The sequence below is a fragment of the Myodes glareolus genome, unplaced genomic scaffold (assembly GCF_982192425.1).
Source record: "Myodes glareolus unplaced genomic scaffold, mMyoGla1.1 HAP1_SCAFFOLD_46, whole genome shotgun sequence".
Taxonomy (NCBI): Eukaryota; Metazoa; Chordata; class Mammalia; order Rodentia; family Cricetidae; genus Myodes; species Myodes glareolus.
In genome coordinates, this window is record NW_028263219.1 from 762,501 (window position 1) to 785,960 (window position 23,460).

The 23,460-nt window shown below is 45.4% G+C and overlaps 1 long non-coding RNA gene across 1 annotated transcript; it reads left to right on the forward strand.

Annotated features, from left to right (window-relative positions):
- Positions 1-4,559: 4,559 nt before the first annotated feature.
- On the forward strand, positions 4,560-5,010 carry LOC148117142 (uncharacterized). Its single transcript, XR_015737129.1, has 2 exons — positions 4,560-4,614; positions 4,936-5,010. It is a non-coding gene; the product is annotated as an uncharacterized LOC148117142 (long non-coding RNA).
- The last annotated feature ends 18,450 nt before the right edge of the window (positions 5,011-23,460 follow it).

A 23,460-nucleotide genomic window follows, 5' to 3' on the forward strand; every position in this document is an offset into this window, starting at 1 on the left:
GCGGCGACGGGCCCCGACGCGTCCGGCGACGCGCCGGAGACGACCGACCGCCGTTTCTCCAAAGGCCGCGCCCGAGAGAGAGGTCACGGGCCCGCGACGCCAGAACCGGATTCCCGGCCCCGAGGAGGGACGGGTCACCGCTGCTCCCCGATCGTGGGAACGCTGCCGGGGAGAGGGGGAGCGAGGCGACTCCACACGGCACGCCGCAACGAGCGACACACACGCACGCGACGCGCACGGCGAGGCCGCGGACGCGGGAACGGCAAAGACGGGGAAGCGCGGGAGGGACCGCTCTCGGCGGGCACGGACGGTGCGGACGGGTGGGACCCGGGAGCCCACCGCCACCCAGCCCCGCTCTTCCCGCTCGGCTCCGCGCCCCGAGGCGTGCGCACACCATCCCCCTCGGGGGAGCGGGGTGACCGGGGGGGGTCCCGCGGCGCTCGGGCGCGCGCACGACGCGGGCCCCTTCGTCCCCCGACCACGGGTAACAACATCCCAGGCTCCGGCACGGCACGCCGGCGTCACGGCACGCTCTCTTTTGCCCCGCGTGGTTCCTCCCCGGACTCGGAGCGAGGAGGCGCGGGCCGCAGCGGGCACACAAACGCTCGGGTTCCCCCCCCAAAAGCCGGGACGCGGCGAGGGGAACCCGGCCAGAGCTACGCGCATCGGGCGGGTCACGGGGCGGGCCGGGGCGACCCAAGGCGGGTCCGACGGGAGACCCCAAGCACGCCCTTTCATCGGATCGCTAGAGAAGGCACTTTTCTCGCTGAGGGGGGGCGGGACGGACCCGACCCGACGAGCCGCCGGCCGCGGCAGCCCCAAGAGCGGGGGAAACGACGCTCGATGATCTCGAACGTGGCGAGGCGGGGGGGTCTGCGGTATCGGTAAGGGCTTCTCTTTATCTTTTTCCTTCCGGGGGCGCATTCTCGAGCGTAACGCGGACAGGGGGGACCGGACCAAGAAAAAGCATAAACTACAAACTAGGTCCCCCGAGAGCCAGGCCTCTCCGGCACCACCCACCGGCTCTGCACCGGACGGGGAGGCATTCTAATCGTTTAACATTAAAACCCACCTCGAACGGTGAGAAGAACAGAAAGGCCGGCCGCGACAGCTCAACACCACCACACGGCGCTCAAAAGCCTACGGGAGAAGGCAGCGCGTGGTGGGCCGCTCGCCCGATCTCACAGGAGCTTGCGAGAGACGGTTCATCGTCCCCCGCTCACGGAGGGGGGGACGGACGCAGAGAGCCTCTTTCTTACCGCTCGCCTCGACCCCCACACGAACACACACCTTCGCAGAGGAACACCGCCGAAGGCCGGACCGCGCGCGGGAGGGCACACACGTCGGAGAAACGGGAAACGCCGCCGCCGCTCAGTACCGGGCACCTCTGAAGATCGGCCTGGAACCCTCCAGGAGCACCGCGAGGATCGCGAGCGAGGCTCGCGCACACAAAGCCCGTTCGGGAAGGGCGTGTGACGCGGCACACATCGGCCAACCCTCTCCCGGCTCGGAGGGAGGAGGGCCGCACGGGCCACACACGGTGGGCGGAGCGAAACGCGCGAGGGGGGGCAGACGCCGGAGCCCCTGACGCGCCTCACGGGAGCCCCCACGAACCACAGCGGGGAGTGCGGGGGGGCTTTCACAGGGCTCGTGCCGGATAGACCGCACCCCTGCCTTCCACACACCACCAGTCAAAGGTGGGGAGGACAGACGCGGGGCCCGCTGGCAGAACGAGAAGAGCGGCCGCCATTCGCCATGAATGTCCGTCCCTCGCCTGGCGTGGCTTAGGCCTCCGACCCGAATGAACACAGGGCGAGAGCACCACATCGATCGACAAGCGGAACCGGGGAGAAGCGAGCGAGAGGGCACCACAGACCCAACCGACTGCCACCAAAAAAAAAAAGAAAACCCTTCACACACCACCTCCGAAACAAAAAAGAAAACCCTTCACACACCACCTCCGAAACCAGAAAAAAAAAACCGGAGTGGAGTGGGCCAGCCACGGGGGAAGAAAAGGTGTGCACTCGGCAGGCACATAAGCAAGCAGCAGAAAGCCGGGCTGGGTCACCCTTTCCCCCAAAGGCCTCATGGAGACTCGGGAGCTCCACAACCTGGGGATGGGAAAAAAACGTGCACTCGGGAGGCACACGGGAACAGGGGACTGGGGACACCCACCCAGTCCGTGGAGACTCGGGAGCTCCACCGCCTGCTGATTCCCGAAAGGATAAAAAAAAAAAAGAAAACCCTTCACACACCACCTCCGAAACAAAAAAGAAAACCCTTCACAAACACCACCTCCGAAACAAAAAAGAAAACCATTCACAAACACCACCTCCGAAACAAAAAAAAAAGCGGAGTGCAGTGGGCCAGCCACGGGGGAAGAAAAGGTGTGCACTCGGGAGGCACATAAGCAAGCAGCAGAAAGCCGGGCTGGGTCACCCTGCCCCCCAAAGGCCTCATGGAGACTCGGGAGCTCCACAACCTGGGGATGGGGGGGAAAAAAACCCTTCACACCTCCACCTTCAAAACCAAACACAATGGTGGTGGTCGCGGGGAAGAAGCGGTGTGTGCACTCGGGAGGCACATAAAAGCAGGCAGCAGAAGGCCGGGCTGGTTCACCCTTCCCCCCAAGGCCTCATGGAGACTCGGGAGCTCCATAACCTGGGGGTGGAGAAAACAGTGCACTCGGGAGGCACACAGGGGACCCACCCAGTCCGTGGAGACTCGGGAGCTCCATCTGATCCCCAAAAGAAACTTAGGAAAAAAAAAAAAAAAAAAAAGCACCGGGACGGTAAGGGAAGAGCACCGGGAGGCAAGTCCCACCATCCAAACTGCACGGGTGACAACCACGAAACGGGAACGCCTGACACGCCACGTAGGTTGGGTAAAACGGGAAAAACGACCCAGCGAGGCTCGGAAGAGACCGCAACCTAACAGAGTCCTTTCATGTCACCCACTTAAAGGACAGCGTGTCAGCACCTATCTGCAGGTACAATAAGGACAGATAGCAACCACTAGAAGAATGACACCAGGTACAGGGAGCAATTCACAGACCACAGGGGACTCCTGAAAGTGAGGCTGGGTGACATGTCCCAAAAATGTCCCCATAAACAAGAGAACCGACCCTCAAAGGAACAACTGGTCGACCTCATGACCATGAAAGGACCGAGAGAGCGAGGTGGACATGCCACAAAGCCGGGCGCCCAGCCTCCTCCCGGCCGAGGACCCTGCGACCAGCCGCTAGGGATGGAGCAGGGCAAGAAAAAAAAAAATACCTGACGGTACAGGAAACCGGGGACCAGTGAACAGAGAACAGAGAAGCCGTGACCGCAGCCTCCTCTCGGCCTCGAGACGACGAGGCCCGCCTCTGAGGACCGAGAGTTATGGCAAGGAGAAAAACAAAAAAAGAAAAAGAAAAAAATGCTCCGAGACCACCCAACGAGTACGGACCAGGGAGGCGAGAAAGCCGTCGAGACCACAGTCTCCTCTCGCCCTCAGGATGGCGAGGCCCACCGCTGAGGACCGAGGAAAAAATATAAATAAATAAATAAATAAATAAATAAATAAATAAATAAAGCTCCGAGACCCCCAACGAGTCCGGACCAGGGAGGAGAGAAAGCCGGGACCACAGCCTCCTCTCGGCCTCAGGATGGCGAGGCCCGCCGCCGAGGACCGAGGGTTCTGACAAGGAGGAAAATAATCAAAAGCTCCGACACCCCCAACGAGTCCGGGCACGGGCGGCGGGGAAGAGCCGTGATCAACCAGCGCCCCCTCTCGGCCTCGGGTCGCCGGGGACCCAGGGCTCTCTCTCTCTTAGAGAGAAAAGGCGAGGGAAAGACAGCTTTGAAAGCCGGGGTACTTCACCCATCCTGGGCCTGGCCGGACCCGACACCTAGCGGTGGGACGACGCGAACGACTCAAGCCTTCTGGTCGACCCGCTCAAGTCTCCCAGCACCCTCCCCAGCCGTGGCTTTCGTTCGGTTCCATCCCAGACGCACCCATAGGCGACTCTTCCGGCACAACCTCCTACACAGAGACCGTCCCCAAGCACGACACCGACCGCGGGACACGCCCGCCCGCCAGCCGGGACTCTCGTCACTCTTTCCGCCTCACAAAAGCCACTTCGCCCTCCTTGTCGGCGACCGAGGACCAGGAGCGTTGCACAAAACGGCCACCACCGCTAGGTGGAGCCCGACGACCCACCCGACCCACAGAGATCGCTCGCTCGCTCGGCCGCGGCGTCTTCACCTTCTCTGGCGCGACAGAGTGTCCTCCCACGCTCACGCCCGGAGGTGACACGCACCCACAACAGGGCAGGGGACTCCCCGTCGTCGGTTCCCCCACACCCCATCCCCGAACATGGGTGAACGCGGGCTGGCCGGGACGGACGTTCGAGAGGAGCCAAGGACGCTCAGGCTACGAAAACGAAAGTAGGAACCGAGACCACAGGCAGCTAGCTAGGAAAACAGGCCAATCGCTCTCCCTCGTGGAGAGACAGGGAGGGAGGGAGGGAGGGAGGGAGGGAGGGAGGCTCACGGGAAACAAAGAGTGCGTCTCGACGATCAGTGACAGTATTAAGTGGGCCAGTCGAGGGGCTGCGACACTTAGAGCACGGTGACAGGGAGAGACCGAGGGACTGAGGGAGACCGAGGACCGAGGGAGGGAGGGAGGTGGCCATGGCAGGCAGTCTCCTGCCATCCGAGTCTCCTTTCAAAGACATAGACTTCACCTTGGCCACTGCTTACTTGCTTGCTTGCTTGCTTGCTTGCTTGCCTGCTTGCTTGCTTGCAGTTCTTTTTCTCCACACCACTCCCCACACCCCCGGCACCTACTTCTCAGACTAAATACCGAGTCAGAGAAAATGAAAACAGTCGTGGAATAATGTGTTTGTTTGTGTGTGTGTTTTAAAATATCTCCATTGGATTTCATTTCCAGGAATAATAGGGTCATGCGGATCTGTTGTGAACATTTTCACTTAGGACGGAGAAAATTAAAAGGTCGTTTGATGGATTTCTGGTGGAGGGTCTATTTCCCACCGCGATGAAGATGATCTCCTGATCCTTGTACTTTCAGTTTCTGAGTGCTGCTGGCATGACAGACACGGGCCCTCACACGCGCGTTGACGAGATAGTACTGACTGAGTGACAGCATGGAGCCCGTAGGAAAAGGCTTCGGCTTCCCCTTCCCCTCCCACATAAACCAGAAAAATAAATAAATAGATCAATAAATACCCAGAGGCAGAAACATGGAAGCAGCTTCTCAGACCCTTTAGAGAAGGCTCCTGAGGTCTGACTGGGGTGACACACGTGGCAGAGGAGACGACTAGGCCAGGACTCCTCCCTTCACAACCATCATCCAGGCCCCCAGCACTGCCTGCCTGCCTTCCTCCCTCCCTCCTTCCCTCCTTTTATAAATGCCAGGTTATTTATTTTAATTTACTTATTTTTAATTGCGTTGGGAGGCTAGACATTTTTGGGTTTTCAGGAGTGGACAGACATACGAAAGGAAGGAAGGAAGGAAGGAAGGAAGGAAGGAAGGAAGGAGAGAAAGGATCAGAGCAGTGAATATACAGGTGCACTGTCATTACACCAATGTGGACTGCAGATAGAAAATAAGAGGAAGAAAAAAAGAATAGAATGTCACCAAAAGGTCAGCCTGGTCTATAAAAGTGAGTTCCAGGACAGCCAGAGCTATTCTATGAAATTGCCCGAGTTCAAATCAGCAATTTCCCAACTCCAACAAGAATGTTTACAGGAAAGGCAACAGATAAAGGCCCATCAAAGAAGTCCAGTGGAGCTGTAGGCACACCCTTTGAAACTTCTCTATTGCAAGGTCACAGAGTTAGGAAAGGATCTTGATCTTAAACTTTCCTTAATAGTAAGTCTCTGTGTGTATCATACTCAAGCCAAGTGCCCTCAGAGCTCATGGAAGATGAAACAGAGCTCTACAATAAGAGACGGGTGTTGGGGTGGGGGGGGATTCACTCAAGAAAATTAAAGCAAAGCCCTACACTAACCCTGGCACACAGTAAAATCAGTCCTATGAGGAAATTTTTAGCTCTAATTGCCCACGTTTTACAAAGGCTTCTAACCGGGAAGTGATGATGCATGCCTTTAGTTCCAGCACGCGGCCTGGTCTCCAAGAGCGAGTTCCAGGACCGACTCAAAAACTAGAGAGAAACCCTGTCACAAAAAAAGAACAAACAAACAAAAAATCTATTACATAAATCAATAGATGCATACATAGATGGAAGAATAGATGAGAGACAGACAGAAAGAGAGAGAGAGAGAGAGAGAGAGAGAGAGAGAGAGAGACCCAAACCCCATCTTCTGTCTTCTGATGGTACCAGGCTCTCTCCCAGGGGTCACAGAGGAAGGTGGGCAGGCAGCAACGCAGATAGTGTACGTGTGTGATATCAAGCAAGCCTATATGTGATATATAGGGTCTAATAGGGCATTGTCAGTATTACATTGGGGTAGGTCTCAGGAGCACAAGAATCCAAATCTCTGATGTATTCCCTGTCACCAGAAGAGGGCACTAGATCCCCACCATGTGGTTTCTGGAAATTCTCTGCAGTTCTGATTGTTTTCATTGTTCCTCCTGCTTGCCTGTATTTAGTGAGAGAGTGGGTAACACTCCTCCCTGCTTCTCTGTGTGTCTGTGCCTGTCACATCCTGGATAGTCAGAGTGCCCGCCACCTATGCCTGCCTGAGATGTAGCCGGCAGCCCTGGCTGGGGCTGGGGGAAAGGGAGAGAGTGGATTCTCCTGGAGAGCCATGGGCAGAGGCTCTGTGGATTCCCTGCAAGAGGCCTCACTGTTTCAGGTACAGCTGTGACCAGGTCTGAATCCAGGACAGACTCCAAAGCCAGAGAGAATCCCTGTCTCAGAAAATAACAACAACAACAAAAAAAATAAGTAAACTAATAGATAAATTGATAGCCAGGCAGAGACTCAGAGAGATGATAAAACACCTCAGAGATCAGGGAGCCCAAGGCAGGCAGGTCACTGCGAGTGTAAGGCTACCTTGTTCTGCAGACTGAGATTCAGGACAGGCAAAATGACACAGATAAATTCTGTTTAAAAAAAATGGTGTTCAGTGCATGTCTTTAATCCCTGCACTAGGAGGCAGAGGCAGATGGATCTCTGTGAGTCTGAGGCCAGTCTTGTCTACAAAGTGAGTTCCAGGGCATACAAGGATACACAAGGAAACCCTAAGTTGAAAAACCACAAATAAACAAACAGATAATAACAATAAAAATATTTGAGAGTTCAAATAATTGACTTCATCCACAATAAAAAATATGGATATCAAAATATCAAATGCACTTGAACACATTGACACAGGAGACCGCTTCCTAAATATAACCCCAGTAGCACAGACACCGAGAGAAACAAAATGAATACAGGAGACCTCCTGACACTGAAAAGCTTCTGCAAAGCAAAGGACATGGCCTACAAGGCAATACGACGGCCTACACAATGGGAAAAGATCTTCACTAACCCCACATCAGACAGAGGTCTGGTCTCCACAATATACAAAGAACTCAAGAAATTGGTCATCTAAAGAACAAAGAATCCAATTGACAAAATGGAGTACAGACCTAAACAGAGAACTCTCAACGGAGGAATCTAAAATGGCTGACAGACGCTGAAGAAAATGGTCAACATCCTTAGTCATCAGAGAAATGTACATCAAAACGAGTTTCTATGTCTCTTGGATGAAAGAATGAAAGGAGTGCATCCCCACACCCCGGCTCAGTGTTTAGTATCACGTTCTGTTAATTTCTTGTACATTTAGTTTAATTTCACATTTTGTTCATCTCTCTTGGTCTGCACCAAGTGTTTCCCTGTGTGGGGTGGGGCATGGAAGGTGTCCTATTCCAGAACATTTTATTTTACTTTGCTTTGAGACGGTCTTTCCAGTTGTGTAGAACTTAGTTTAATTCCAAATTTTTTAAAAAGATTTGTGGGTTTTTTTACTTTTTTAATATTTATTTATTTATGTACACAATATTCTGTCTCTGTGTATTCCTGAAGGCCAGAAAAGGGATCCAGACCTCATTACATATGGTTCATGAGCCAGCATGTGGTTCCTGGGAATTGAACTCAGGGCCTTTGGAAGAGCAGGCAATGCTCTTAACCACTGAGCCATCTCTCCAGCCCTAAAGAATTTTTTATGGTTTGTTTAATTTTATTTTACATGCAGTGGCATGAATGTGTCAGTTCATCCAGAAATTGGATTTACAATCACTTATGTGCTGCTGCCATGTGGGTCCTAGGAATTGAACCCACTTCTTCAGGAAGAGCCACCAAACCATCTCTCCAGGCCTTCCTTTAATTTAACAAATGTATTGGTGTGTCTCTAGGTGTCTCTCTCTCTCTCTCTCTCTCTCTCTCTGTGTGTGTGTGTGTGTGTGTGTGTGTGTGTGTGTGACTCTGTGTTTCTGTGGGGTGGCCTTTGACTTTACCAAGGTGAACACATTCAAGAGAAGAAATGGTGATTTACAGATAGAGCACAAAAAACAAAAAACAAAAACAAAAACAAACAGATAGCTTGATCTTTAAAAGTGAGTTCCAGGACAGCCAAGGCAAGGCTATTACCTGAAATTGACTGAATTCATATCAGCAATTTCTCAACTCCAACAAGAATGTTTACAGAGAAGTCAAGAAAAAAAAAACAAATCATGTTGAATGAAGTGCCAGAGTCAAAGGCCTGCTCCACTACCTGCCAACCCTGGCTGTATTTTGAATCTCAAATTTGATTTCTCTCTCCACATACATTGAGTTTAATACATGTGAAGGCAGACTGAAGAAAACAATCAAGAAAAAGAGAAAACATGAGGAGTGGGACAAAACAGAGATCTAGAATGGGAGAGAGAGGGAGAGAGAGAGAGAGAGAGAGAGAGAGAGAGAGAGAGAGAGCGCATTCACCTCAGTCCTGTGAGAAAACCACCTCAGTCCTTTGAAGAAATTTATAAGTCTCATTGCCTACCATTCTAAAAATTAAAACCATCTACTTGGGTGGTGGCGGCGGCGCATTCCTTTATTCCCGGTTCTCAGCCTATTCTACAAGAGCTACTTCCAGGACTGGGTCCAAAGCCAGAGAGAAGAAAAGTTTGTGATTTACTTAACTTCATTATATGTGCAATGGTGTGAGGGTGTCAGATCACCCCGGAACTGCATTTACAATCACTTATGTGCTGCCATCTGGGTGCTGGGAATTGAACTCAGGACCTTTGGAAAAGCAGGCAATGCTCTTAACTGCTGAATCATCTCTCCAGCATTAAAGAATTTTTTATGGTTTATTTAACTTTATTTTACGTGCAGTGGCATGAATGTGTCAGATCATCCTGAAACTGGATTTACAGTCACTTATGTGCTGCTGCCATGTGGGTCTTGGGAATGGAACTCACTTCTTCAGGAAGAGCCACCAAGCTCTTCAATGGTGTTTTACAGATAGAAAATAAGAAAACAAGACAAAAACAAACAGATAGCCTGATCTTTAAAAGTGAGTTCCAGGACAGTCAGGACTATTACATGAAATTGCCTGAGTTCAAATCAGCAATTTCTCAATTCCAACAAGAATGTTTACAGAGAAGTCAAGAAAAAAAAAAACCAACAAATCAGGTTGAATGAAGTGCCAGAGTCAAAGGCCTGCTCCACTACCTGCCAACCCTGGCTGTATTTTGAATCTCATATTTGGTTTCTCTCTCCACGCACATTGAGTTTAATACATGTGAAAGGCAGACTGAAGGAAACAATCAAGAAAAAGAGAAAACATGAGGAGTGGGACAAAATAGAGATCTAGAATGGGAGAGAGAGAGAGAGAGAGAGAGAGAGCATTCACTTCAGTCCTGTGAGAAAACCACCTCAGCCTCATTTATAAGTCTCATTGCCCACCATTCTAAAAATTAAAACCATCTAGCTGGGTGGTGGTGGCGGCGCATTCTTTTATTCCTGGTTCTCAGCCTATTCTACAAAAGCTACTTCCAGGACAGGCTCCAAAGCCAGAGAGAAGAAATGTTTGTGATTTACTTAATTTCATTACATGTGCAATGGTGTGAGGGTGTCAGATCACCCAGGAACAGCATTTACAATCACTTATGCGCTGCCATGTGGGTGCTGGGAATTGAACTGAGATATCTCTCCTGAAAATTGAACTCAGGACCTCTGGAAGAAGAGCCAGTTCTCTTAAACTCTGAGCTATTTCTTCAGCCCTTGTTTGTTTCTTTAATTTAGGAAAAAGAATACTGTATTATTTTAATGCATGAGCACTCTCTCTGCACCCACTTCCATTCACCAAGAGAGTGCACTAGATCTCCACCCTGTGGTTTCTGGTAATTTCAGAAATTCCATCTCTGCACTTCTGATACTTTCCTTGTCCATGAAGAGGACATGAATAACATTAAAAATCAAAATCCCCTGGCAGTATTTCTTTGCCAAATGCATGACAGTTCTATATGAGACCACCCCGTAGCATTGTTTTATTTCATTTATTTTGTGATTTCTGACTCTCTCGTACATTGAGTTTAACTTCAGATTTTATTTGTTTTTCTCAGTGTTCCCATGTCTATCCCCGTGAGTGCGTGTGTGAGAGTGTGTGCCTGTGTGCGTGTGTGCGTGTGTGTGTGTGTGTGTGTGTGTGTGTGTGTGTGTGTGTGTGTCTGTGTGTCTGTGTGTCTGTGTTTAGGTATATGTGGGGGGGATTACAATTCAAACTATTTTAGTGAAGGCCCTTTGCAGACAAGACAGCATGGCTGTTAACTTCACCAAGATGAAAGCTTTTAGAAGGCTGCCTTTGGTAACCACCATGAGAGCTGACCTCAACAAGATGGTAGACACCATGAGGCATATTTTCAAGGTCCATTTCTTTTTCTGTCTCCTAGCCTCTAGAGCACCATGATTTGAATGCAGTGTCTCCAGATTCTCCAGCTATACATGCAAAGAAAGATACCATAAACCTTTAGCCTCCTGTCTAGGGTGAGAGGATTCAAAAGAAAAGAAAAAAAAGAAAGGAAAAGAAAAGAAAAGAAAGGAAAAGAAACGAAATGTGAAAGACAGACTGAGGGGAAAAAATTCAAGAAAAACAGAGAAGTTCCCATGAGGAATGGGACAAAGCAAAGATCTAGAGCGAAAGAGAGAGAGTGAAAGAGAGGGAGAGAGAGAGGAAAGAGAGAGGAGAGAGAGAGAGAGAGAGAGAGAGAGAGAGAATTCCCTCAAACAAACAAAAAAAAAACCAAAAACAACAAAAAAAAACACACCCTTACAGAACACCTGGCACACAGTGATCTCAGTCCTTTGAGAAAATTTATAAGTCCCATTGCCCACCATTGGAAAAAAAAATATCCATCTGGGTAATGGTGGCAGTGCATTTCTTTATTCTCAGTTCTCGGCCCTCAGATCAGGAGAGACAGAGGCAGGCAGATTGCTGTGAGTTTGAGGCTACCTTGTTTTGCAGTGTGAGTTTCAGGACAGGCAAATGACAGACACAGAGAAACCCTGTCTTGAAAAAGAAGTGTGTTTAGGAGGCAGAGGTAGAGGCAGAGGCAGCTAGATCTGTGTGAGTCTAAGGCCAGCCTTGTCTATAAAGTGAGTTCCAGGGCAAACAAGGATACACAGGGAACCCCAAGGTAGAAAAACCACTAATAATAATAATAATAATAATAATAATAATAATAATAATAATAATAATCTAAGAGCTCAATTCATTGACTTCAACCACAATTCAAAAATTAAAAAATAAAACAAAGAGTGTGTCTGATCAATCAGGATCAATGAAAGGACTATGTGGGCCAAGGGGCTGCCACAATTATGACTTGCTAAGAGGGAGGAACTGGGGGGTGGGGGAGGGAGGGAGGGAGGCAACAAAGGCAGTTTCTTGCCACCTGAATGCCTTTCAAAGACATTTCACCATAACAACCACTTGCTTCCTTTCTTGGGGATCTTTTTCACAGTTGTGTTTGTACAGCCCCACACCCCACTTCTCAAACTAAAAGTCCAAGTGTGAGAAAACCAAAACAGTCATGGAAAAATTCCCACTTGGATACCTTTTCCAAAAACAACAGTAACAAAAATATGTATACCTAAGCAGACCTATCAAGTTGTAGCCTCACCTTGACTGGTTCAGCAAGGAGTTCTGGCTGTTAGGAAGGGCTGGTGACCTGGAACTTTCCTAGTCTGTAAAATCTGGAGTCCCACGCCTACCCCGTGCCCTCAGGGGACAGGAGTGGAGGCCAGGGCCCCTGCCATGGGCGAGCTCCTAGATCAGCTACAGGCTCTTATCGTTCCTGGGCCTGCTTAGAGAAAGACATGATGAGATGCAGAGAAAATTAAAACAGTCATGAAATGCTATGAAAAATTCCCACTTGGACATCATTTCCAGGAATATTGGCACAGTGAATTGTTTGTTTGGAACATTTTCACTTCAGACAGAAAAAAATAAAAAAATGTCATTTTATTCTCAGACCCTTTACAGCTCCTGAGGAATGGGGTGCTGGGGTCACAGCAGACATGGCAGAGGATGTAACTAGGCCAGGGCTCCCTTCTCAACCACCAACCAGGCCCCCAGCACTGCCTTTCTTTGTTCCGTGGTTTTTTCATTTTCTTGCTTTTAATCTTCTATCTTTCTTTTCTCTTTCTTTCTTTCTTTCTTTCTTTCTTTCTTTCTTTCTTTCTTTCTTTTTTTTCTTTTGGTTCAACATGTATACATTTTTGTAATTTGGTATGGGGTCTTTTCTATACAACCTGTCTCCAATTCAAGGAGGGCCACCTGCCTCTGTCTCTTAGATGATAGAAGAAAAGGGGTGTACCGCAGCAACCCAGCTCTGTGTTTCGTATGTTGTTCAATTAAATTCTTGTACATGTAGTTTAATTTCAATTTTGTTTTGTTTTGTTTTTCGAGACTGGGTTTCCCTGCATAACAGTCCTAGCTGTTCTTGGAACTAGCTCCTTTCTTGAAGCCCTGGCTGGCCTCTAACTCCCAGGGATTCACCTGCCTCTGCCTCCTGTGTGCTAGGAATAAAGGCATGCGACACCACTGCCCGGCCAATTTCAAATTCTATTTAAATCTCTCAATGTGCCTTCTGTATGTGGGGGAGACAGGGAAGGTGTCATATTTTAAAACATTTTCATAACTGCACTTAGCACTGCACTCTTTTACATTTTATTTTACTTTAAATTGAGACAGTGTTTCTAGTTCTGTGGGACTTAATTTAAATTAAGTGTGTGTGTGTGTGTGTGTGTGTGTGTCTGTATGTGTCTGTGTGTGTGTGTGTGTGTAGATAGGGTGGCTTTTGACCTCAACAGATGAAGGCATTTAAGGGCACTGGCTCCATATTTGACAGAGGCAGGATCTCTGGGAGTTTTAGGCCAGACTAGTCTACAAGAAAGGAGCTAGTTCCAAGAAAAGTCTCCAAAGCAACAGAGAAACCCTGTCTTGTAAAGCAAAACACAAAACCAAACAAAAAAATAAATAAAATGAGAGAGAGAGAGAGAGAGAGAGAGAGAGAGAGAGAGAGAGAGAGAGAATGTGAACTTACAGATAGGAACCAAGAAAAAAAAAACAGAATGTCACCAAGAAGACAGCCTGGTCTGTAAAGTGAGTTCCAGGACAGCTAGGGCTGTTATACAGAGAAACCATGCCTCAAAAATTAATAAAAGAAGGAAGGAAAGAAAGAAAGAAAGAAAGAAAGAAAGAAAGAAAAGAAAGAAAAGAAAAGAAAACAAAGGCAGTTTTTATTTTTTTTTTCTCTTTTTATGCCAGGTCATTTATTTTAATTTTAGTTTTTCTTTTAAGATTGTATTTGCAGCAGCAGTGTTCAGAAAGAAGTACTGGACCATGTAGTGTAATATTTTGTCTGAAACATAAATAAAAAGACAGGTCCTGTCTCAAAAAAAAAAAAAAATCCAGTTAAAACGTGAAATAAAACAAAGAAGGGGCTTTTGGTTTTGTTTTGCTTTGTTTTTTTCTAAGGAACCTGAAAATGACTAAATTCAACAATTTTTCAACTTCAGCAAGAAGGTAGTCTTTCCCAGCTCCAACAAGAGTGCAGTAAATAGGCATTTCTAGGCCCTGTCAACAGAAGAGGGCACTTGATTCCCACCACGTGGTTTCTGGAAATTGTTTATGAGGTGGCTTTTGAACTCAAAAAGATGAAAACATTCAAAGGGAAGGGTTCCATATCTGGAAGAGGCTGGTGGATCTCTGGGATAGTTTTGAGGCCAGCCTCAAACTAGTTCCAAAGACAGGATCCAAAGCAACAGAGAAACCCTGCCTCAACTCAAAAATCAAAACAAAAACACAAACAAAAAATAAATAAAACATAAAATAAAAAAAACGCTCACAAATCACAATCCCAGAGAACCTAGACAACAACGAGGACCCTAAGAGAGACATATATAGATCTAATCTACATGAGTAGTAGAAAAAGACAAGATCTCCTTGGAGCAAGGGAACCTTGGGAGGGGGTTGAAGAGGAGAGGAGAGGCAGGGAGGGGGAGCAGAGACAAATGTAGAGCTTAACAAAAATAAATAAAAGAAACAAGTAAAGCCAGGTGGTGGTGGTACACGCCTTTAATCCCAGCACTCAGGAGGCTGAGGCAGGTGAATCTTTGTGAGTTTGAGGCCAGCCTGGTCTACAAGAGTTAGTTCCAGCCCAGGCTCCAAAGCTACAGAGAAACCCTGTCTTGAAAAACCAAAAATAAATGAATAAATAAATAAAATAGGCATGGATTTAAAAAAAACTCAAATGCAAACTAAGTAGAAAGAAATACTTTCAGTATGCCATTCAACAATTAGGGAAACCTATTATCCCAGCACTTAGGAGACACAGGAAGAAGAACATCAGTGAGTTAAAATCCAGACTCGTCTTCCAAGTTAGAACACGAGACTCGTGCACTGTCTCCTAGGTCCAACACTCCCATGGTCAAGTTTCTCGAAACAAGGAGACAGTTTATAATGTCTGCTTCTTTCCTTTCTTCCTTCCCTCCTTCCTTCCTTCCTTCCTTTTTTTTTTTTTTTTTTTTTTTTGGTTTAACTTCTATATACGTTTTAGATTTGGAATGAGGGCCTCTCTATGAAGCCTGGGAATTCACAAGAGACCTGCCTCTGTCTCTTGGATGACAGAATGAAAGGTCTGCACCACCACAACCTGGCTCAGCGTTTAGTATCTCGTTCTGTTAATTTCTTGTACATTAAGTTTAATTTCAAATTTTGTTCGTATCTCTTGGTCTGCACCAAGTGTGTCCCTGTGGGGGGTGGGGCAGGGAAGGTATCCGATTTCAGAACACTTTATTTTACTTAGATTCGAGACAGTCTTTGCAATTGTGTAGGACTAAGTTTAATTTCAAATTTTTAAAGAATATTTTTATGATTTATTTAACTTTATTTTACATGCAGTGGCGTGAAACTGGATTTACAATCACTTATGAGCTGCTGCCATGTCGGGGGTAGGTCTCAGGAGCACAAGAACCGAAATCTCTGATGTCTTCCCTGTCACCAGAAGAGGGCACTAGATCCCCACCATGTGGTTTCTGGAAATTCCAGAAATTCCATCTCTTCAGTTCTGATTGTTTTCATTGTTCTTCCTGCATGCCTGCACTTAGTGAGAGAGTGGGCACCACCCACCCTGCTTCTCTGTGTGTCTATGCCTGTCACATCCTGGATAGCCAGAGTGCCCGCCACCTATGCCTGTCTAAGATGTAGCCGGCAGCCCTGGTTGTGGCTGGGGGAAAGGGTGAGAGTGGTTCCCCTGGAGGGCCCTGGGCAGAGGCTCTGCGGATTCCCTGCAAGAGGCCTCACTGCTTCAGGTACAGCTGTGACCAGGTCTGAATCCAGGACAGACTCCAAAGCCAGAGAGAATCCCTGTCTCACAAAACAAATAAAAAAAAAATAAGTAAACTAATAGATAAATTGATAGCCAGGTAGAGACTCAGAGAGATGATAAAACACCTCAGAGATCAGGGAGCCCAAGGCAGGCAGGTCACTGCGAGTTTAAGGCTACCTTGTTCTGCAGACTGAGATTTCAGGACAGGCAAAATGACACAGACAAAGTCTGTTTTTATTTATTTATTTATTTATTTTTAAAAAAGGTGTTTAGAGCATGCCTTCAATCCCTGCACTAGGGCAGAGACAGCTCGATCTCTGTGAGTCTGAGGCCAGCCTTGTCTACAAAGTAAGTTCCAGGGGCATACAAGGATACACAAGGAAACCCTAAGTTGAAAAACCACAAATAAACCAACAGATAAACAGAAAATAACAATAAAAATATTTGAGAGTTCAAATAATTGACTTCATCCACAATATAAAATTATAGAAATCAAAATATCAAACGCACTTGAACACATTGACACAGGAGACCGCTTCCTAAATATAACCCCAGTAGCACAGACACCGAGAGAAACAAAATGAATACATGAGACCTCCTGACACTGAAAAGCTTCTGTAAAGCAAACGACATGGCCTACAAGGCAATACGACGGCCTACACAATGGGAAAAGATCTTCACTAACCCCACATCAGACAGAGGTCTGGTCTCCACAATATACAAAAAACTCAAGAAATTGTCATCTAAAGAACAAAGAATCCAATTGACAAAATGGAGTACAGACCTAAACAGAGAACTCTCAACAGAGGAATCTAAAATGGCTGACAGACACTTAAGAAAATGTTCAACATCCTTCGTCATCAGAGAAATGTACATCAAAAGGAGTTTCTAGGACCAAGGAGACAGTTCATAATGTCTCCTCCTTCCTTCCTTCCTTCCTTCCTTCCTTATTTTTTTTTTGGTTGAACTTTTATGTATATATATATATATATATGTATATGTATATATATATATATATATTTTAAATTTGGGGTGGGGGCCTCTCTACAAAGCATGGGATTTCACAGAGGTCCACCTGCCTCTGTCTCTTGGATGAAAGAATGAAAGGAGTGCATCCCCACACCCCGGCTCAGTGTTCAGTATCTCGTTCTGTTAATTTCTTGTACACTTAGTTTAATTTCAAATTTTGTTCGTCTCCCTTGGTCTGCACCAAGTGTGTCCCTGTGGGGGGTGTGGCAGGGAAGGTGTCCTATTCCAGAACATTTTATTTTACTTTGCTTTGAGACAGTCTTTCCAGTTGTGTAGAACTTAGCTTAATTTCAAATTTTTAAAAAAAAAAATTTAATTTTTTTTAATATTTATTTATTTTTATGTATACAATATTCTGTCTCTGTGTATGCCTGAAGGCCAGAAGAGGGATCCAGACCTCATTACAGATGGTTGCGAGCCAGCATGTGGTTGCTGGGAATTGAACTCAGGACATTTGGAAGAGTAGGCAATGCTCTTAAGCGCTGAGCCATCTCTCCAGCCCTAAGGACGTTTTTATGGTTTATTTAACTTTATTTTATGTGCAGTGGCATGAATGTGTCAAATCATCCAGAAACTGGATTTACAGTCACGTATTTATTTACTGCCATGTGGGTCCTGGGAATTGATCCCACTTCTTCAGGAGGAGCCACCAAGCCATTTCACCAGGCCTTCCTTTAATTTAACAAATTTATTTGTGTGTCTCTAGGTGTGCCTCTCTCTCTCTCCCCCCCCCGTGTGTGTGTGTGTGTGTGTGTGTGTGTGTGTGTGTGTGTGTGTGAGAGAGAGAGAGAGAGAGAGAGACTCTGTGTGTCTGTGGGGTGGCCTTTGACTTTACCAAGGTGAACACATTCAAGAGAAGAAATGGTGATTTACAGATAGAACATAAAAAAACAAAAGGGCTGGAGAGATGGCTCAGTGGTTAAGAGCATTGCCTGCTCTTCCAAAGGTCCTGAGTTCAATTCCCGGCAACCACATGGTGGCTCACAACCACCTGTAATGAGGTCTGGTGCCCTCTTCTGGCCTGCAGACATACACACAGACAGAATGTTGTACATAATAAATAAATAAATCTTTAAAAAAAAAAAAAAACAAAAAAAAAACAAAAAACAAAAAACAAAATCTAACAGATAGCCTGATCTTTAAAAGTGAGTTCCAGGACAGCCGAGGCAAGGCTATTACCTGAAATTGACTGAATTCATATCAGCAATTTCTCAACTCCAACAAGAATGTTTACAGAGAAGTCAAAAAAAAAATCAAATCATGTTGAATGAAGTGCCAGAATCAAAGGCCTGCTCCACTACCTGCCAACCCTGGCTGTATTTTGAATCTCATATTTGATTTCTCTCTCCACATACATTGAGTTTAATACATGTAAAAGGCAGACTGAAGAAAACAATCAAGAAAAACAGAAAACAATGAGGGAGAGAGAGAGAGAGAGAGAGAGAGAGAGAGAGAGAGAGAGAGAATGTGGATTTACAGATAGGAAATAAGAAAAAAAACAGAATGTCACAAAGAAGACAGCCTGGTCTGTCAAGTGAGTTTCAGGACAGCTAGGGCTGTTAGGCAGAGAAACCGTGCCTAAAAAATAATAAAAGAAGAAAGGAAAGAATGCAAGAAAGCAAGCAAGAGAGAGAGAAAGAAAGAAAGAAAGAAAGAAAGAAAGAAAGGAAGGAAGGAAGGAAGGAAGGAAGGAAGGAAGGAAGAGGAAAAAGGGAAAAAAGAAAGAAAGGGAAAAAACTCTGGGAGTTTTAGGCCAGCCTGGTCTACAAGAAAGGAGTTAGTTCCAAGAACGGTCCCCAAAGCAACAGAGAAACCCTGTCTTGTAAAGCAAAACACAAAACCAAACAAAAAGATAAATAAAATATGAGAGAGAGAGAGAGAGAGAGAAGAAATGAAATGTGAATTTACAGATAGGAAACAAGGAAAAAATAAAACAGAATGTCACCAAGAAGACAACCTGGTCTGTAAAGTGAGTTCCAGAACAGCTAGGGCTGTTATACAGAGAAACTATGCCTCAAAAATTAATAAAAGAAGGAAAGAAAACAAAAAAGAAAGAAAGAAAGAGAGAGAGAAAGAAAAGAAAAGAAAAGAAAAGAAAAGAAAAGAAAGACAGTTTTTTTTTTCTTTTTTCCTTTTAATGCCAGGTCATTCATTTTAATTGTACTTTTTCTTTTAAGATTTTATTTGCAGCAGCAGTATTCAGAAAGAAGTGCTGGACCATGTAGTGTAATATTTTGTCTGAAACATAAATAAAAAGACAGGTCCTGTCTCAAAAAAAAAATCAAGTTAAAATGTGAAATAAAACAAAGAAGGGGATTTTTGTTTCGTTTTGTTTTGTTTTTCTAACAAACCTGAAAATGACTGAATTCAACAATTTTCCAACTTCAGCAAGAAGGTAGTTTTTCCCAGCTCCAACAAGAGAGCAACAAATATGCATGTCTAGGCCCTGTCACCAGAAGAGGTCATTAGATTCCCACCATGTGGTTTCTGGAAATTGTTTATGGGGTGGCTTTTGAACTCAACAAGATGAAAGCATTCAAAAGGAAGGTATTCGTATTTGGAAGAGGCACGTGGATCTCTGGGATTTTGAGGCCAGCCTCAAACTAGTTCCAAAGACAGGATCCAAAGCAACAGAGAAACCCTGCCTTGACTCAAAAATCAAAACAAAAACACAAACAAACAAAAAAATAAAACATAAAATAAAAAAAAAACAGCTGGCAAATCACAATCCCAGAGAACCTAGACAACAACGAGGACCCTAAGAGAGACATATATAGATCTAATCTACATGAGTAGTAGAAAAAGACAAGATCTCCTTGGAGCATGGGAACCTTGGGAGGGGGTTGAAGAGGAGAGGAGAGGCAGGGAGGGGGAGCAGAGACAAATGTAGAGCTTAACAAAAATAAATAAAAGAAACAAGTAAAGCCAGGTGGTGGTGGTACACGCCATTAATCCCAGCACTCAGGAGGCAGAGGCAGGTGAATCTTTGTGAGTTTGAGGCCAGCCTGGTCTACAAGAGTTAGTTCCAGCCCAGGCTCCAAAGCTACAGAGAAACCCTGTCTTGAAAAACCAAAAATAAATGAATAAATAAATAAAATAGGCATGGATTTTAAAAAACTCAAATGCAAACTCAGTAGAAAGAAATACTTTCAGTATGCCATTCCAGAATTAGGGAAACCTATTATCCTAGCACTTAGGAGACACAGGAAGAAGAACATCAGTGAGTTAAAATACAGACTCATCTACCAAGTTAGAACACGAGACTCGTGCACTGTCTCATAGGTCCAACACTCCCATGGTCAAGTTTCTCGAAACAAGGAGACGGTTCATAATGTCTGCTTCTTTCCTTTCTTCCTTCCCTCCCTCCTTCCTTCCTTCCTTCCTTCTTTCTTGTTTTTTTGTTTAACTTTTATATACGTTTTAAATTTGGAATGAGGGCCTCTCTATGAAGCCTGGGATTCACAGAGGAACACCTGCCTCTGTCTCTTGGATGATAGAATGAAAGGTCTGCACCACCACACCCTGGCTCAGCATTTAGTATCTCGTTCTGTTAATTTCTTGTACATGACGCTTTATTTCAAATTTTGTTTGTATCTCTTGGTCTGCACCAAATATGTCCCTGTGGGGGGTGGGGCACGGAAGGTATCCGATTTCAGAACACTTTACTTTACTTAGATTCGAGACAGTCTTTCCAGTTGTGTAGAACTAAGTTTAATTTTCAATTTTTAAAAAATATTTTTATGATGTATTTAACTTTATTTTACATGCAGCGGCGTGAAACTGGAGTTACAATCACTTATGAGCTGCTGCCATGTCGGGGGTAGGTCTCAGGAGCAGAAGAACCCAAATCTCTGATGTCTTCCCTGTCACCAGAAGAGGGCACTAGATCCCCACCATGTGGTTTCTGGAAATTCTCTGCAGTTCTGATTGTTTTCATTGTTCTTCCTGCATGCCTGCATTTAGTGAGAGAGTGGGCATCACTCTTCCCTGCTTCTCTGCGTGTCTGTGCCTGTCACTTCCTGGATAGCCAGAGTGCCCGCCACCTATGCCTGCCTGAGATGTAGCCGGCAGCCCTGGCTGGGGCTGGGGGAAAGGGAGAGAGTTTTTTTAAACTCTGTTTTTCAAAAAAAAGTGTTCAGTGCATGCTTTTAATCCCTGCCCTAGGGGCCAGAGGCAGATGGATCTCTGTGAGTCTGAGGCCAGTCTTGTCTACAAAGTGAGTTCCAGGGCATACAAGGATACACAAAGAAACCCTAGGTTGAAAAACCACAAATAAACTAATAGATAAACAGATAATAACAATAAAAACATTTGAGAGTTCAAATAATTGACTTCATCCTCAATAAAAATTATAGAAATCAAAATATCAAATGCACTTGAACGCATTGGCACAGGAGACCGCTTCCTAAATATAACCCCAGTAGCACAGACACTGAGAGAAACAAAATGAATACATGAGACCTCCTGACAATGAAAAGCCTCTGTAAAGCAAAGGACATGGCCAACAAGACAAAACAAGGGCCTACACAATGGGAAAAGATCTTCACTAACCCCACATCAGACAGAGGTCTGGTCTCCACAATATACAAAGAACTCAAGAAATTGGTCATCTAAAGAACAAAGAATCCAATTGACAAAATGGAGTACAGACCTAAACAGAGAACTCTCAACAGAGGAATCTAAAATGGCTGACAGACACTGAGAAAATGTTCAACATCCTTCGTCATCAGAGAAATGTACATCAAAAGGAGTTTCTAGGACCAAGGAGACAGTTCCTAATGTCTCCTCTTTCCTTCCTTCCTTCCTTCCTTATTGATTTTTTTTGGTTGAACTTATATATATATATATATATATATATATATATATATATATATATATATATATATATATATATTATTTGAGATGTGGGCCTCTCTACAAAGCCTGGGAAATCACAGAGGTCCACCTGCCTCTGTCTCTTGGATGATAGAAAGAAAGGTGTGCACCACCACAACCCAGCTCAATGTTTAGTATCTCATTCTGTTAATTTCTTGTATATTTAATTTAATTTCACATTTTGTTCATCTCTCTAGGTTTGCACCAAGTGTTTCCCTGTGTGGGGTGGGGCATGGAAGGTGTCCTATTTAAAAACATTTTATTTTACTTTGCTTTGAGACAGTCTTTCCAGTTGTGTAGATCTTAGTTTAATTTCAAATTTTTAAAGAATTTTTAATGATTTATTTAACTCTATTTTACATGCAGTGGTACGAATGTGTCAGATCATCCAGAAACTGGCTTTACAATCACTTATGAGCTACTGCTATGTGTGCCCGGGGAATTGAACCCACTTCTTCAGAAAAAGCCACCGCACACACCGAACCATCTCTCCAGACCTTTAATTTCACAAATGTATTTGTGTGTCTCTGGCTGTGCCTGTGTGTGTGTGTGTGGGGGGGATCACAATTCAAAACATTTTAGTGAAGGCCCTTTGCAGACAAGACAGGAAGATACAGGACACCATGCACCATATTTTCAAGGTCCATTTTGTTTTCTGTCTCCTAGCCTCTAGAGGACCATGATTTGAATTCAGTGTCTCCAGATTCTCCAACTTGTGACAATACACTATACATGCAAATAAAGATATCATAAACCTTTAGCTTCCTGTCTAGGGTGAGAGAGTTCAAAAAGAAGAAAAGAAAAACTGTGGAAGACAGACTGAGGGGAAACAAATCAAGAAAAACAGAGAAGTTCCTGTGAGGAATGAGACAAAGTAGAGATCTAGAATGAGAGGGGGGAGGGAGAGAGAATTCCCTGAAACAAATGAAAACATACCCTTACAGAACTCCTGGCACACAGTGAACTCAGTCCTTTGAGGAAATGTATAGGTCTCATTGCCCACCATTGGAAAAGAAATCTAGCTGGGTAATGGTGGCAGCGCCTTTCTTTATTCCCAGTTCTCAGTCCTCAGAGATCAGGGTGGCAGAGGCAGGCAAATCACTGTGAGTGTGAGGCTACCTTGTTGTGCAGTGTGAGTTTCAGGACAGATAAAGTGACACAGAGAAGAAACCCTGTCTTAAAAAACTGTGTGTTTAGTTCAGGCCTTTAATTCTGACGCTAGGAGGCAGAGGCAGAGGCAGAGGCAGAGGCAGAGGCAGAGGCAGAGGCAGAGGCAGAGGCAGAGGCAGCTGGATCTCTGTAAGTCTGAGGCCAGCCTTGTCTACAAAGTGAGTTCCAGGGCAAACAAGGATACACAGGGAACCCCAATATAGGAAAACGACGGATAAAAAACAAATAAACAGATAATAATAATAACAACGGCAACAAAAATATCTGAGAGCTCAATTAATTGACTTCACTCACAATTCAAAAATAATAAAATAAGAATTAAAAATAAAATCAAATGCACTTGAACGCACTGGCACAGGAAACCACTTCCTCAATACAACCCAAGTAACACAGACACTGAGAGAAATAAAATTAATAAATGAGACCTCCTGACACTGAAAAGCTTCTGTAAAGCAAAGGACATGGTCAACAAGACAAAACGACGGCCTACAGAATGGGAAAAGATCTTCACTAACCCCACATCAGACAGAGGACTGATATCCAAAATACAGAAAGAACTCA